Raw genomic sequence first — 12,500 nt, forward strand, 5'->3', positions numbered from 1 at the left:
CTCTCTCTCTCTCTCTCTCTCCCTCTCTCACTACCACCATCTCCACCACCAATTTCCACAGTCTCTTCCTATCTCCCTTTCCTTTCGTCGCATGCGTACGATCCTTCATGAAGCCCAGCAAAAAAGGGGAGCAAGAACGCGGATGAAGCACTTCCATTGAATTACTATTCCGCTGCTCCGCTTTATGAACTCGCCTTGTGTAACGTCATTGCAACTCGCACGTCATGTTGTTCCTTCTTCCTCTCGCCAATTTGTTTTCGTTTTTATAAGACGAGAGGGATAGAGTGAGACGAGGTAAAATAATTTTGTAAGATTTACTAGTGGCAATAATGATTTTCTCGGGCGAGTTTATCGTAATATATTTTTTGATCATTCACGTATTACTTCGATTTAGAGTCCTTTCGTATTTAGAAATAACGTATAATTACTAATGCGTTAAAAAAGGTTTAATAATAATCGATCGGCATCAACATCACCTAGGTCATCCTCGAACAGGTTAACGCATGTCATCGAGTACTCGCGTTATTTCTCAAGAGGATCGCATGTTCGTTTTACTTTGCTATATTTCATGTTGCAATCGCCGTTGATTTACCGGTACCTGTTACGGGATGCATTTCGTAAACATTTTGATTTATGCGCCCGACGTGATATTGATTTTTCAAGCGTAAAACCTTTGCCAAATTACATCGTTACAATTTTCGTGAATATTTCATCGCTGGTTACACGCTCCCGAAGCTCACTTGAAATTCTAAACGGCTATGAGATTTTGGAATTCGTCGAACACGTTCGTTTATTTTAAATACCGAGGGCCAGATTGCGTTTTGTGACAAAACAGGTTTAGTGAAAGTAGGAAGAACCGAAGATGCAAAGGGAGGAGCAAAGGGAGAAATAAAGATAGAAAGCTACGATCGAAAATAAAAACTATTTATTAGCAATATTATATATGCGCAAATGGAAAGGCTGATATTCCAAAAAATCAACTTTAGTCAATCTTTCGATAGACATCCGAAATTTGTTTTCTCTGTCATTCGAATAACATACTTATAATGATATGAATTGAACCCTGGGAAAAGAGAGAGTTGATTTATTAATTTACCGATTCACTTAACGCCACACCGAAAGGAATACATTTATAGATCGTAAAACAAACCGAGTCGAGTCTTTCGATGTGGAAAAGCAAAGAATTACACAACCACCTCCCTTCCCACGGCAATCATTTTACTATGCGCATGCATATGACAGGTAAAACAAACATTTCGTAAATCATAGAGTGTAAAAATACGAAAGGTCGGTTGAATGTATCGATCGATCATTAAAACTCTGGACACAGAAACGACAGAGACTGGTTTGATCGAATTCGCACGTTTTCTTTCTTTCTTTCTTTCTTTCTTTCTTTCTTTTCTTTTCGTTTTCTTTTTTCCTTTTTCTTTTTTGAAATATTTCTTACTCAAGGAGATGCCAAGTCGATGATAGGAAATTTTCGTCGTCGAAGAAAGGCACGGCTATTATCTAGATCAAAGTTGCTCGTTCAGACTCTACGAAGGAAGATCCTTCTTCGCGATTGCCTGCGAATACGGATTACCTCTAATCTCTGACATTAGCTCGGCGGGCTTGGCATCGTCCGTGCTTTACACATTTTCACCGGGATATGTCTCAATTTAACCTTCCGTTTCTCCCTTTTCCAAAGGAGCTTTTCTACGAACGTGTCTAAAGGAGCGGTAACGAATGTTCAGCATAAATCTTCCCGTAGAGAGTTCTCATGATGAAAATTCCTAGCTATAAAAACGGTCGTCGGATGCTAATTAAGAGACGATCGTATAACTTTTCTTCTTCTGCAGTTTCACCTCCCACCTTTTCTGTTACTTCCACCTTTTACTTCTTTACTTCTCCCATCGCCATATTTAAAATGCTAATTTGCGAGAATCCAAAGAGATCGACAGCGAAGTTCAAAGTCGAAAATTTTTGTCAAGCTTTCGATAGATATATCGTTCTTATTCGTTACGACGATAATTCCAACGTTTTTTTTTTCTTTTTTTTTTTTTCGTTACTTCGAATACTTAATAATAATCCGTCAATGACGGTGAATAATTATCGAGTATTTTGTCATTAGAAATTATTTAAAATATGATGAAATCGTTGTTTGCCTTCGTTGATGAAAGTCCCTCTTGATTAATCGAATCTAATTAGTCGAAATGTTTATTCGTAAATATCTACAACGAGACGAACGAAGGATTTTGATGTTATCGCGTGAATGGTCAATGGTTGTTGTTGTTGTTCTTGTTGGTACTGTGAGAAATCGTAGGAATGAATTATTTCAAAAGGATTATATAGAAGGTAAAAGCATATATTTATATATATATATATATATATATATATATATATATATATTTATTTATTTCTCCATGTAGATTTCCAGCTGACGTAAAAGTTCTACATCGAGTTCGCTTTAATCTTGAAACGATCTTTTCGGTAAAGCTCCGGCACTCTCCTACTTAAATCTCTTCGCAGATGAAGGATATTTTATGGTAAATAAAGAACGCGTTCTTATAAAGTGTACTCGAAGAATTTGTTCCCGCGTGCCAAAGTAAAGCAGTCCGAAACGATATTCTGAATTCATGCATAAAACAGGAAGGACTTATTTATTATACATTCACAATGAACTTGTTGTGTCACGATGGAAGAGGATATATCCGATGCAACGTTCGCCAAGCGCGACGTTATAAAGTAACACCGAGAACGATTAAAGGTCGAACGTAATAACGGAGACCGTTACGTTCTAACGCACAGCGCGCTGCAGATACATTTTGTGACTTTCATATCGAAGCCGGCGGCTCCGATAACACAGAGAAAGAAAATTGGCTCGTATCGATTTTCGGACGTGTACCTCATATCTGGCTTCCAGTTGTATTTATTACATACGTGCCATTGCGCTAGAACATCAGCTATAGGCGAATCGTTCGATAAATCTCGCGCTTTTCTATCCACCCATGCGATACCGATGCCTTTCCGATTATCCGAATATCAGTTATCCGTATGGAAATCTTGGAGCGTTATCGATTGCTCGAAAACGATATCTATCTGATATCTATTATATTAATAGAATTTTAAGGAAAATGTTCATCGTTCGTTCGTTCGTTCGTTCGTTCATTCGATCGTTCGATCCGTTCCTTCGTTTTACGTTAAATTCGATCGAGCATGAAAATCGATCTCTTTTACTTTTCGACGATATTCAATCTCAAGAAACTATCTCTATACGTCGACAATAATCTTCAACCTAGCTAGTTTCCTTTACAACTATACTATGTGGATTCATTCATCCTGGATTTTCCTGACTGACAAAATAGAATCGCGAAGTACGTAAACTCATATTCGTTCCGGTAGAATACACCGATTCGAATGTATAACACGAACCAGGTAACAAGTTAGAGAAGCGACGGGGATCGCGATCGTAAAATATTTCTATTTTATACGCTCCTGTAAATTGGGAAAACGTTCGAACGATCGAGGCAATCCTGGCACGTGGAAATGACGTTTACGAAATATCGAGAAGGGCGATAGATCGATTGCCCTTGTTATGTACAGCGTTACCTCGCAGATCCAAAGAATGTCGCGAGAAATCTGATCGTACCTAGATCGTACCTTCTTTTTTCACCCAGAGGTGTTATATCTGTCCAATAAATTTAACTTAACATTTATCCTCCTATGTATCTTACAGTACAAACTTCTAAATTCAGACGCATTTAGCTCGTGAAAAGAAATACGATATAGCCGTCTTAAATAATTAATCGATATTATTTTTTACTTCTTACGAATGAATCAACGAGGAAACTTTCATCCCAAGAAAACACGAAACAGAATGAAAATATAAAGAATTCATTACGCGAATCGTTTAAAGAAAAAAGTAAAAAAGGAAACAGAAAGAATTCCCATAATTTTCATTCGTAAATAATAAATAATAATAGAAATATTTTCATCGAGTTTCCTTTTCGTACGGATCTCTGAAATAGTAACAAGATCAACGTGAATATTTTTATAATATCTTTCGAGAATTAAACGTCGTACGAATTGGTAGGTCGTTGGGTTACAGTTGATCCGATCATACTAAAAAAGAAAAAAAAAAAAGAAAAAGAAAGAAAGGAAGGAAGAATACAGAAAGGGGTTAACGATAGATAGATTCGTGAAAGCAAATAAGAAATCGTCGTTGCTCGAAGAAAAGAACGTTCGACAGCTAGAGTCCTTTACGACTATCTAATTAAATCTTTAAAGAAATTTGGTGGTTTAGGAAATATACGACGATTTGGTCCATTTCGGAGGGCAATATAATATCCAGAATCCAGTGAAAGTAGCAATCGTGTGGCAATGCTATATAAAAACCGGTGAATCGTTGACACCGAGTAACATTCGAACGGCACTCCTCGCAGCACGTGCAACATGAGAGCGTTCCTAGTGAGTAACAAAATTCTATAGAATTCAGTATATCACGTAATTTGAATCCTTCGATCGAGAAATCGAAACCTCGTAATTGTTGTATCGATCCTATTCGAAATCCTATTCAAAGGGAATATTCTATGTGAAACTGTTCGAAATAAGCATCGATATTCGTACGATAAAAATAACGTTTTAGGATAATACAGAGCGATCGATGTCACAGTATCACTGACCGAACGAACTTTCCACTTGCAGCTTTCATTGTTCCTCGTATCCGTTGTGCTGGTAGATGCGAGCTTTCCTGTGAAAAAGCTCGCCAAGCGTGGCCTCTATCACCCGCAGCAACACGGCTCTGTATACGCCGGCGGTTTTACGTCCGTCGTTCACGGACACATCGGACACGAGCATGGAAGCGATCACGGCTTCGATTACGGACACGGACACGGACATGGACACGGAGGCGGAATAGTTTGGGGTGAACACTCGCACGGCTTAGGCTTGAGCCACAGTAACGGCTACGGGCATGGCTATGGCCATGGACAACGGCATAGTGTGTCACAGAACGTAGTGAACCACGTCGTCAAAGTGCCCGTACCGGTGCCAGAACCAGTACCGGTCTATCGTAACGTCCCAGTACCAATTCCGCAATACGTCCCGATCGAAGTGAAACGTCCGGTGAAGGTTCCTGTTCCGCATCCAGTTCCAATCGTCGTCGAGAAGCCTTATCCCGTCCAGATTGATCGTCCAGTTCCAATCTACGTTCCTCGTCCGATCAAAATTTCTCATCCTGTACCTGTACCTGTATCGTTCCCTATACCTCCTGTTAACTCGCATCACCAGCATTCTTATATCCATTCTGACCTTCGATTGCCTGATAAACCCATTGGTATTATCCCTAGTAATTCTTACATCCCTGTCCATCAGTCGACCCATTTTAATGGACCTTCCGTGGGACATTCCGACCTTGACCTTTCGTTCCAACACAATAGTCCTAGCACTTCCTACGGTTCACCGAGTTCATCCTACGGTGCTCCGAGCCCGTCCTACAATCCTCCGAGTCCATCCTATGGTCCTCCGAATTCGTCCTACAATCTTCCGAGTCCATCCTACGGTGTTCCGAGTTCGTCCTACAATCCTCCGAGTCCATCCTACGGTACTCCGAATACAGAATTTCTCGTCGGAAGTCACTCTTCAAGTTCGTTCGGTTCTTCCTCGTCTCAAGATAACGAAGGATATTCTTATCCAATTCCCTCAAAGAAGTTCTTATAAAAGTGTAAAAAGATAGAGCGAGTGTCAGAGCGCCGATTAATACGATCTACCTCTTTTCAGTCGATTTAGATGTAAACGAGATTCGACACGTGAATCGTCAAAGCGTCGACGTAAATCGATGCAGATTCTTTTTACGAAGGAATATATCGAAGTTATAGAAACGTCGTAAGATATGTACTTACAGGTGCGCCGTGTACCGATAGGAATCGATAGACCTTCTTGGCACGTGCTTCACCTTGAAGAAAAGAGAAAGAGAAAGAGAGACAGAAAAAAGAGAGAGACAGCTGATAGCGCAAAGGCGTGAAAGTATAAGCGGATGGTGCTACATAAACCGGTGAAATACAGAGAATTTTGTAAAAAGGTAGAAACCCGGTATAGGATATATGTATGTAAGGAGAAAAAGTGAGGAGAGAAAGAAGAGAAAGAGAGAACTTTAAATTGCAAAATAACTTTCGACATCTCTGCCAAGAGCGCTTTCCTTTTTTCGACGGGCCGAGCTATCGTCCACGTGAAACTACCGTTATTATCGCCGTCACGATTACTTCGAAATAACTCGACTCGCCTGGGAGTGATATTTCCATTTCGGGAGGATTACTTACGGCTTGGAAATTTGCATCGGTTTGTATCCGATTATGACTTTCGTCGGATAGAAAAGACGATAAATTCGAAGAAGAATCGTACGCGTGTTCTTTTCGAACTAACTCGACAACATTCTTGCTTCCCATTATTATAATCGTTCGATCGTTTGTACAATCGATAACAAATAAAATAAATTGTAATATTCGAAAGAAGGGCGAGCGAGGATGATGAAAAAAGGAAGAAAAAAAAAGGAGAAAAATAAAGAAGAGAAAGAAAGAGAAGAAAGAATTCGAGTACTTACGTACTTATGTATATCTGGAATACCTTAATCATTCACCTGTCTTGAGTCAGATAAGAAAGTGGTGCATAGCGAACATTCTCAAGCGTATAAAGGACTACGAAGTAAGGAACGTGACCACGACGCGGAGTAGTACTTTTTCGATTGCCCAGTGTCGCCCTCGTAATGGCATCCGTACGCTCGTAGAGAACGTACGTGCTTCGACCTTACTAAGACTCTACTATACCCCCTACCTTTTACTTCCCCATACCTCTTTCTCTTCGTATCCATCCAGAATTACATGCTCGACCTTAGACGCGTGTCGAACGTGAACGGAGCAGCGTGCACGCAGGGTCTCTAAAACTCGTCTAGCGACCACGTACATTTTCCTAGAGGTAACCGTCACGCACACAACGTTTTACGACTCTCTACCTCGACCTTTTCGGATTAAACAAAGTTCTCTTCCGCGTATGCCTGTTGGAACGATCCTTTATGCACAGTTTTCTCCATCTTCCGTCCAAGTAACGCGTTTCTTCTGTCTACGCTGTGGATTACAGGATCGTTAAAAGCATCCTTCTCGTATCCGATGTCGCACTATAGTATTTTATCCGAACATTATTGTCAAAAGAGAGATGCCACCAGCTGACTCAAAGAGAAAGGAATTTTGCGAACGATGTTCTCCTTGTATGTTTCAGAGACAGAAAGAGAGTGTGTTTGTGTGTATGTGGGGGAGGAGTCGAAAGGGAAAGAGGAAAGATAAAAGGAAGAAGAAGGAGAAGAAATAAGACGTTACTTTTTCATTGAATTTTATTTTTACTTTCGTAAGCTTGTCTCGTACAGACTTTCGATCTAATGTCTCTAATCGATTCGAAAAACAAGATCGGAGAGTTTTATTGCGAGTCGAAGAAAAAAGACTGTTTTCTTCGCTTACTCACCTACTCTACCTTTTAACTAACTTTCCTTGCCAAAAATTCGTTTGATCTTACATCTCGATCGATTCGACAAAATTATTGAAACAAAAAACAGAAAAGACAACGAAAGTACCAATTAACTGATTATAAAATGAAGAAATCTAAAGCTTTCTTATTTGAAACTTTCGAGCAGCTAATACTTTATAGCTGATTAAAAGTCATTAATGATAGAAAAGCCGTATCTACGTATCCACGTAGATACTAAACCACTAAGAGACGAAGAAAACAGAGGCAAATTTCTAACGTAACGATTACAAAGCACCGAGCTAATTATAAGCGTTCGTCCGAACGTACGAAGGATTTACGGACGTTGCAAATTTATTTGCGAGAGGTCCACTCCTCCCTAAGGTTTAATTACACGAATGCCGCGATGCTCACGCGGCTTCGGGATTCCGGAAACGCTAAGGAAAGTTGGGAATGAGCGGTAAAATCGCGGAGAGCCCCCGAGACGTAGCTAGTTCTACGGTACTGTGTAAAAGGGAGCAGCAACGTTAGAGCTACCGGTTGCCGCAACTACGGGGGGGAAAAGCGATTTCGCGGAATATTTATCGTCGCTGTTTATTTCCAAAGGCTGACGCCTTTGCAACGAAACGTACGATCGTGCCGCTTGCGTTCTCCTATACGCGCGATATTATATTATGTATAACGCTAAAGAAGAAAACACGAGGGTTGAAGAAGAGAGAGAGAGAGAGAGAGAGAGAGAGAAGAGACGAGGTTCCCTGGACGTTTATTCGCCTTTTGGTGAAAAAGAAAAAGAAAAAGAAGAAGAAAGAAAGAAAAGAGAAATATAAAAAGAAAAAGAAAATAGGTCAGTTACCTAGCGTGTAACTTTCGATGAAATATACGTAGAACGATAAATCCAGAGTCCGGTGGCGTTCTCGCGCGTCCGAGTAAGTAATGTAGCGGAAGGAAGGTGAAAAATTGTGACGACAAGACCGGTCGAGACGAAGTTGGCTCGCAACACAACCGTAAAGCGTTAACGACGCGAAATAAAGGCGGTTCGCCTAACGACGATGAGATCTTCTTTCCTTTTCTTCTATCTTTCTTTTTCCTTTTTAGATAAGATCGTTCCCAAAAAATATATATATATATAGATGTGTATGTGCGTACGTTATAAAAAGATAACACATCGACGTCCTCTATCTTTTTCACGAGTAACACGTGTTCAATGCAAATAGAGAATCAGTCTACGTTGAGTGTTTTCTTTTGAAAAAGATTTCCAAAAAAAAGAAAGAAAGAAGAAAAAGAAGAAGAAGAAAAGGAAGAAGAAACTTTTTCGACAGACATTGGCGTAACTCCGGTCACGGCATTCTAGGCGCCGCGACGTCGCTCCGTCGAAGGACGCGTCGCACTTTATTGCTTGTTTTGCGACGGTAAAACGCGCCCGTAAACGCGATGTCACCGTGATCGTAAACTTCAAAACGTCGTTTCTACAGGAATCGAAAGATCAAACGTCGCGTGGACGATCGATTAAAATTTACTCCGTTCTACTCTTTGGGACGCCGTTTTTCGTCGGACAAAGATAATAAATATTACGCGAAGAGTCAAATATAAAAGGAAGGAAGAAAAAAGAAGCTATTTTTTTCTTTTTCTTTCCTTTTCTTTTCTATCCCCTTTTAAAATTCAAAAACATATATGATAAATAGCTCGAAGAAAATTCGATTGAGTTAGGCGAGCAATACGACTAAGCTTAGCCTTTCTAATCTTAAAAAAATATACTATATCACGTTCGAATATATCGGATCGATACGCGATGGCTAAAGAGGAACAAAGAGAGATACAAAAGAGTGCCGAAGCACGAATTGATCTGCACGATGACTCTACCACGAGGATTACGCGGATTCCTCGAAAAGATATCGAGGCATCGAATTACGCGTTCGCATCGTCACGCAGAGATCTCGATTGCGACTCATCGAGCGGGATGATAACAGCGACAAAGGCCGTTTGAAATACAATGATCGATAACGTATACGCCACTCCGAGTAATTTGCCGTATTACGGAGGACGACGGATCCGCGGTATCGACGGCTTCCTCGTCTCCTCCTCGCTCACGTCCTAACCTTTCTAGAGTGAGTGAGTGAGTGAATGAATGAGAGAGATAGGTAGATAGAGATAGATAGATAGATAGATAGAAAGATAGATAGATAGATAGATAGATAGAGAGAGAGAGAGAGAGAGAGGGATGCCGTACTATCCTCTCGCACACCTCTCCGGCGTTACCCGGGGAAAGCAAATTACTCGATCAAAGCGAGGAAATAGCGAGAATAGCATCGAGAGGGTCCTTCGCGTCCGTGGCACGCGACGTCACGTCGCGTTATCGAGAGGCAGTTGTCACTCCCTGGTGTCACGATGAGACGGACGGAGGGACGAACGAGTCCCGGCCACGTCGACGACGAATCGTTCGATTAATTTTGTCCGTCTCGATGAGTCGGACACTCGTTTCTGACTTCTATCGATTTGATTAATTTGACCGAACGATGGACATACGTTCTTCTGTGGTATATGTATATGTGTATATGTATATATGTTATATATATATATATATATATAAAACACACGTTCGACCATCCAACTTTTCCATCAGAGAACCAGAGTTTACGTATATACTCCCTTTCTTCGCATAAACATCGCGCCTCGCCTCCGCGCGTTACTTTGCATAAGTACCTCCTACGGGCATACGATTTTTATGGTCCTCCTTCTTCTCTTACGGGTCGTACTAAACATACGAATCGCTGTTCCCAGCTCGTACGTAAGTACCTATCTACATACCCAGCATCAACATCGCGATTCCTTTCTCGAAAATAAAAAAGCATTCTTACTTTTATATAGTTAGTAACTACCGAGTATATTATCCGGACGTCATTAAAGGTACGAAAAAACGCGTCGATCCCAATCATGCAAATTTCTATCCGCGTATGTAAATACGTGTTTTATATCGTTACTATTCTATCTAGGATTATATTCTTTAGATGGGATATAATGAGAGGAGAATGAGAGATAGATGGTACAGAAGTCGTTCTTTTTTCCGTTCCTTTAGATTTTTAGAAAAATCGTCGCTATGAAATATTAAGGTACGATAGGTCGATGGTGCTGACCAAAGAAGTAAAAGCGAAGAGGAAGGCGGAGAAGAAGACGAAGAAGAGAAAGAAGAAGAAGAAGAAGAAGAAGAAGAAGAAGGAACGGTGATATCTCCCGTCGATCGCGCGACGTATAGTAGACTCGATGATAGTGGTGGGGGTAGAGCCGGCCGGTGTGTCCCGGTGGTGGGGGTAACAGAGTACGCGCAGTCGAGCGACGCTCCCTCTGGCGAGTGTCCGCGAGCAGTCGAGCCGTGTGCCGCGTCGCGGTAGCGTCGAAGAGCGTCGTAGAGCGTCGTTTGGTGCGCGTCACGCGTGTCCCTTCGTCGTCGTGCGCGAGGATGACGCCTTCCTCGATCTCGCGATTATGAGAGCGCCGGGGCGAGCATAGTCTCGTCAACGTTCTTTCGTGCTTTTTTGTGGTGATTCTAAAAACGAGAAATATATATATATATATTTATATATATGTATATATATATATATATATACATACATATATACATTTCGAAAAGAAATATTTCGAATAGAGAGAAGAACGAAACCGATAGAAAACGGTAGACGGTGTGTCGTGTATTTTCTTTTTTCTTCGTCGTCGTCGTCGTCGTCGTCGTCGTCTCGTGATCGTCGGTGAACGTTCTTCTACGCGACCGCGTGACCTCGTCGCTGTTCTCTCCGTACTCCGAAGGGGAGAAAAAGAGAAAGAAACAAAGAAGAAGTAGAAGTAGAAGAATAATAATAGAGAGGAAAATAAAAAGTTTACGTTACGAAAAAGAAGAAGGAGAAGCAGAAGAAGAAGAAGAAGAAGAAGAAGAAAAACAACAACAACAAGAACAAGAACAAGAACAAGAAGAAGGTAAAAGGGTGACCGAGCAAAAGAAGCTCGCGCGTCCTTTCTTCTTCTTCGTCCTGTCAGTGACCTTGGTTTCCCCGTCACCAAGGCAAGGAATAGTTTCGACGACGAGAACCGAGCGCTCCGTCCAAAGGATATCGTTTTTCTCTCTCTCGGTAGGCGTCTCTCGCTGGGAAGGTCAACGTGCGGCCGTCGTCGTTGCCGCAACAGACAACTAAACGCCCGTTAATTGTTATTGTCGTCTCTTTCTCTCTTTCTTTATCTATTTTTCCATTCCCTTTCTCTATCTTTTTACTCTCTCTCTCTCTCTCTTTCTCTCTCTCTTTTTCTCTTTCTCTCTTTCGTTCGATTTGACGCGCAAAGTGAAAGCGACGACGGAAGGTAGAAAAGAGATTCGCGAGTCTAAGGAGAAAGGGAGCCGGTTCGAAGAAAAGAATTCTCTTGGCTTCCTCGCGTTCCACCACGCCGCTTCTCTTCTTTACCCTTCTCCTTCTCTCCTCCTCCTTCTTCTCCTCCTCCTCCTTCTCCTTCTCCTCCTCCTCCTTCTCCTCCTCCTCCTCGTCGTCGTCGTCGTCCTCGTCGTCGAGACGCGTGAGCTTGCAATGCCGCGAGGACGTCGAGCACTCTAACCGGTCCTCGGCTACTCGGCCCTGCCGACTCGCGTTGCTGCTTCGACCTCAAAAATTCGAACCACCTACCTCCTTCTCTCTACCCTTCGTCCTCATCCTCATCCTCATCCTCATCCTCATTCTCATCCTCATCCTCATCCTTCTCATTCTACCTTTTCGCGTCTTTGTCTTTCAAACCGATTACCTCGCGAACGCCCACCTCGCGGGAACCTCGTCGAATATTCTTATGCCACGAGGATCGATTTATCTCGTGTATTTTTTATTCCGAACGAAGTTAAAAATCGATCGTTAACTTTTAGACATTTTTCATTTCTTTTTTTCTTTTTTTTTTTTCTTTTCTTTTTTCATTCTCTCTCTCTCTCTCTCTCTCTCTTTCTTTCTCGTTTTTTTTTTTTCATTTTTTGTTTTGTTTTACTTTGA

The sequence above is a fragment of the Vespula pensylvanica genome, chromosome 15, assembly GCF_014466175.1.
Source record: "Vespula pensylvanica isolate Volc-1 chromosome 15, ASM1446617v1, whole genome shotgun sequence".
Taxonomy (NCBI): domain Eukaryota; kingdom Metazoa; phylum Arthropoda; class Insecta; order Hymenoptera; family Vespidae; genus Vespula; species Vespula pensylvanica.